Genomic DNA, 5,506 nt, shown 5'->3' with positions numbered 1-5,506 from the left:
TTTATATATGGAATCTAAGAGAAAGAAAAAGTCAAACTCATAGTAGCAGAGGGTAGAATGCTGATTATGGGTTGTTTGGCTTAAGTTCTCTTTGCCAAGTTACTCTAGTTAAATCATTAGGCAAGAGGTACAGAGGCTGGGACATAGGGGAAAAGGGAAGATTAAAAAAAAAAGGTAAGTAAATGGTGGTTGCCAGGGGCTTGGAGTAGGGAGTAGGGAGTCACAGAGAGTTGTTGTTTAATGGGTACATAGTTTCAGTTTTGCAAAATGAAAAGAGTTACAGAGATGGATGGTGATGACGGTTGTGTAACAATATGAATGTAATTAATACTACTTTAAAATGGTTAAGATAGTAAATGTTATGTTATATGTATTTTCCGTGTTTAAAAATTAGAAATAAAAGAAAATCTGAAAAATAAAATAAAATAAACAAGTAGCCCATGATCATACATCTGTTTAAGAGGTAAAGTCAGTCATTAAAATTAGCTCAGTCTAATACAAATTCCATGTTCTTTCCACAAAACTATGCAGCCATTATAATCAAATCATGAAACTTAATTTATTTATAAAAATAACAATTCTTTGAAGGATACATCTTGGTCAACTTTATACCCTTATTGTTGCAAAACTGTAATGGCCTTGGAGAAAAAAAATGGCATAGATGAGGGAAGCTTTGATCATCCCTCTTGCAACCAAATCACAGTTGTGACAGAAACAGGGCAAACGGCAAGGGAAGTCAACTGAGATCTAGATGAACAAGCCCTTCAACTAGGGAGAGAAGAAATCACCCTGCAACAGGAGGAATTAGGACAGAGCGAGGATGTGAAGCTGTCCGGTCTCGAGCAGCTGAGTGGGACAGAGGCTACGATAGTGGCAAGCCACAGCTGCAGATGCCTTTTAAAACCACGAGCAGACTTTCATGGTGATGGACCTGCTTGCTCTGCACACCAGTGCCTGGTTGGCTGCATGGAGGCCACCAAGGCCTTATAGGGAGACACTGAGTTGTCAGAATGAGGGCCAGAGGCAAGAATCTCTCCCAGACAGAAGTGCTGGCAGTATTCGTTGTTTCTTTGTTGAGCCCTCCCCGCTCCCAGTATGCTGACACAGTGCCGCCATAGCTGAGACATCATCAACTGGATAACAGAGATCACTCTGCCCAGAGGACTCCCTGAAACTCCACCTCCCCCAACTTGTGGCCCCACACAGCCACATCCAGGTGTGTCCTCAGTTAACTTAGGTGCTCCTTGCTGAGCAGAGCCAAGACTCACACTAGTGGCAGCTGGCCTCAGATTCTGGTGTGGTTTCTTGAGGAAACTATATGCACAGCATCTGCAAATTGCTCGATGAATCTTAACAGGTGGCCCCAGAGAGACACAGGCTGGGGCTAAACTTCGCCTGCGGCTGAACCACTCTCAGGACTGTGCCACTAGATACCTACTAAACAAAGCCACACTAATAAGACCGGGAGACTTAGGAGCTTTACTTAGTACATAGAAACAGACACAGAAAGGCATCCAAAATGGGAAGACAAAGAAGCAGAAACCATATGAGAGAACAGAACAGGATCCAGGAATAAAGGAGTCAAACAATCTAACATATGCAGAGTTCAAAACACTGGTTATAGAGATGCTCAATTAACTTGGGGGAAGTGCAGATGAATTCAATGAGAACTTTAACAAAGAAATAAAAAACATAAAAATTGAAATGGAAATTATAAGAGGGAACCAGTCAGAAATGAAGAACACGTTATCTGAGATGAATAGTATGCAAAACGGAATGTACAGAGTGGATAAAGAAGAGGATCAAACCACCAATATAGAAGATGAGAAAGCCAAGGACACTCAATCATAATGGCAGGAAAAAAGAAGTCAAGACTATAATACTAATTTAAGGAGCTTATGGGACACTATTAAATATAAAAATATCCATGTCATAGAAATACCTGAAGAAACACAAGATGTTGAAGAGCTACTTGAAGAAATAATGATGGAATACTTCCCTAACCTGATGAAGGAAATAGACATACAACCCCAGGAAGCTTAGAGAGTCCCAAGAAAGAGGAACCAAAACAGGCCCATACCAAGACACATCATAATTAAAATGCCAAAGTTTAAACACCAAGATGGAATCTTAAAAGCAACAAAAGAAAAGCAGATAGTTACCTACAAGGGAGCATCCATGACACTGGCAGCTGAGGGCTTGGCATAAAATAATCAACTTGATGAAAACCTAGGATCTAAAATCAAGAATAGTTTAACCAGCAAAGCTATCATTCAGAGTCAAAAGACAGCTAAAGAATTTCCCAGACAAAAATAAGATAAAGGAATTCATCAACACCAAGCTAATATTAGAGGAAATTTTGGAGGGACTTCTTAAGAAAAAACATATATCAAAAACAGGAATAAATAATGGTAATAACTACATTCCTATCGACAAGTACCTCAAATAGGAAAGAATTAAATGTTCCAACCAAAAGATAGAATGGCTGAATGGATAAGAAAACAAGACCCCTACATATGATGCCTACAAGATGCTCACTTCAGATTACTGAATGAAATGGGTCGGATAGAGAAATAGAAAAATCGCAAGATTTCTCATATAAGTGGAATCTAAAGAACAAAATAAACAACGACAGCAACAAGAAAAGCAGTAATAAACTCACAGATACAGGGCTACTAGATGGGAGGATGATTGGGGGATGAAAAAAGAGGCAAAGGGATTAAGAGGTACAAATGGATAGTTGCAGAATAGACATGGAGATATAGAGTGTAGCATGGGGAAGATGGTTAATAATGTTGTAATAAATATGTAAGGGGAGGAGGATACTAAATTTAGTGGGGTATTGCTTTGTGAGTTATGAAGATCTCTGATCACTATGCTGTACAACTGAAACTGGTATATTATTATTGTATGCCAACTATAACTGAAAAAACTCATTGAATTGTGCAATGTAAATATGAGTAACTAATTGTCTATTATATTTCAATAAAACTGGAAAAAAAAGAATATAAATTATGCATTAAAAAACTGTATGGATCTTGACTTCAAGAATATCTTCACAGTCTATGGATCACTGTTTTGATTCTTCTCAGTAGTTCTTTGAAGGTGGGTTAATTTTTGGAAACTGGAAAAAATCTTTTTATGGCTTTAAATGTGATTAAGCTGGGTAATATAAGTTAAGTAGAAATAAGTTGTTTATAACATAACAAGTTTATTTCCTTACCTGGTTCATACACTGGCTCAGTACCTAAAGATTTTATGAATTAATGAGTAGATGGGTAAACAGACCGGAAGAATCACACTTTGACATTGAAAGTCAAGATTAGTTAGAAAATATACGTTTAGAAATACCTGTTTTCTTCATATTGTTCAGTTATTTAGTCAAACCATGTATCCCCTAGAAAGAGTTCACAAAGATCCATTGTATTAACTCAAAAGTAACACAGGTGGTCCTCTCAATAGTAAATTTCAATTTTATGTCTCATAATTCATTCTCAGACTAGCATCCTCACAAGAGACTTTTTTAAAAAAAATATATGTGCTGCCAAAGCGAGTATAAAATATTTTTTTTATGCCTACAGCACCAGGTCTTCCTAGGTGGTCTCCCATCCAAGTATTAACTAGGCCCGACCCTGCTTAGCTTCTGCGATCAGACGGGATCGGGCTCGTTCAGGGTGGCATGTCCATAGACCAAGATAATTTTTTTAAACAGACTAACCATCAACCAGAAAGATTTATGACCACAATGTGCAGAGTGAATACATGAGAATAAATACAATTTAGGAAGAGTTCCTCATTTTATCTAAGAAGATAAGAACATAGGAATCTTTGCCTATTTTTATACCCTAATTTCTTTTTGTTAGAGTAAAACTTTTGGAAGAATCTGCTGGGAAATAAATTTATTTTTTTCATTGTCATCCAAATGCTTGACATGTAGACATATTACTTCTTGTTAATTTTAGAATCATCTGATTTTTAGAGAAGTGAGGAATCTGTAATTATACCATAAAAGATTCCGTACAGAGTTTTTTTATGCACCGTCATGCACAGAATGAGAGCGTATAGCCTTACTACTATAAAACAAATATTTGTAATATTCTCATATAGGCATTTTGAAAGAATCCAACTGATTACAGTTGAGTGTTTGGTTCTATTCACAGCATGCATTTCTTTCTCAATATATGGTTTCTACGGATTATCCACTTCTAACCACTTACCTTCAAGCTAACATTTCCCAGGCATCCTCCTTCCCAAATACCAGACTCATACCCAGTCATCTTTTGAACATTTACATCTGGATGTCCAGAGTTAAGACTCTTGTATACGGCTATGCAGACTGTGCAATACAACTTCAAAAGCGAGGGGAGCCATTTACATAGACTACCATGTAAATATTGCCTCTTGGAGTTGTACAACACAGCTACTTTGTCCACAGACAAGCATCCAAAAATAAACTTAACAAGTTCTTCTACCAAAATGAGTTTATTGTGCTGAATTCCATTTCCATCGAATTAATGACATTGTCTTTTCTCTCTCTGCTTCGAAGTTTGGAAGTCTTGTTGACAACACCACTTGTGCTCTATATTCAATCAGTGGCTGAGCCAAATAGATTCTTACGTTCAAAGTGCCTATTAGGTCTGTCTTATGTTTTTCTTTCCTACTAGAAAAAAATAATTCCCTGATCAATTCTTCATTGTTTAGAATGATACAATTGCACTTTTGAAGGCAATAAAGCAATAATGGTTTTACAGATCCAAGCCAAATCACTCATTTTACAGATGAAGTAACTGAAGCCAAGAAAAATTAAATAACTTGCTGAATGTTGCATGTACAACTAACTTGGTGACAGAAATGAGATTAAAATAGGTATCTCCTTGTTCTCGTACCCCCAATCTTTTCACTATAAAATGATTATCCCTTTTTTCACCTGGCCATATCATTTATCTTCTGTTTCTCCCCCACTTCAATCCATCCTACACTCTATGGCCAGATTAATCCATGTAAAATGTTATGTTTCTCAAAATATTTTATTGTTCTACCTTGTTTTGTAAAGTAAGCATGAATTCCTCTTTCAATGACACAATATCGATGCAATCTACCTTTCTAATATAGTTTAAAAACAGAAAATATATCAATGTAATTCTCCACATTAATGAAGGAGAAAAATTATGTTTATTTGAAGCATTTCAGAATAATATTTGCTAAGCTTCAATATTTATATATATAAAAGATAACCAACTAAACTCAATAATTTTTCTCAGAGAAATGAAAATTTATTTCATTTTCACACAAAAACCTGTGCACTAATATTTAAAGCAGCTTTCTTAATAATAACTAAAAACTGATATCAATCCAGATGTCCTTCAATAGGTGAATGGTTAAATAAACTGTGGTACATCCATACAATGAGATGACGCTCAGCAATAAAAAGTAATACTATTGGTTCTTGCAACAATCTGGATGAATTCCGGGGGAATTACATTGAGTGAAAAAGTAAATCCAAAAT

General features: G+C 36.2%; 1 pseudogene; it reads right to left on the bottom strand.

The window, feature by feature from the left end:
- Positions 1-3,572: 3,572 nt before the first annotated feature.
- Positions 3,573-3,691, bottom strand: LOC112476095 (annotated as a pseudogene).
- Between the last annotated feature and the right edge of the window lie 1,815 nt (positions 3,692-5,506).

The sequence above is a fragment of the Pteropus alecto genome, unplaced genomic scaffold, assembly GCF_000325575.1.
Source record: "Pteropus alecto unplaced genomic scaffold, ASM32557v1 scaffold252, whole genome shotgun sequence".
Classification (NCBI taxonomy): domain Eukaryota; kingdom Metazoa; phylum Chordata; class Mammalia; order Chiroptera; family Pteropodidae; genus Pteropus; species Pteropus alecto.
Note: the sequence above shows the minus strand (reverse complement) of the source record. Positions and strands in the feature narration are given on the sequence as shown.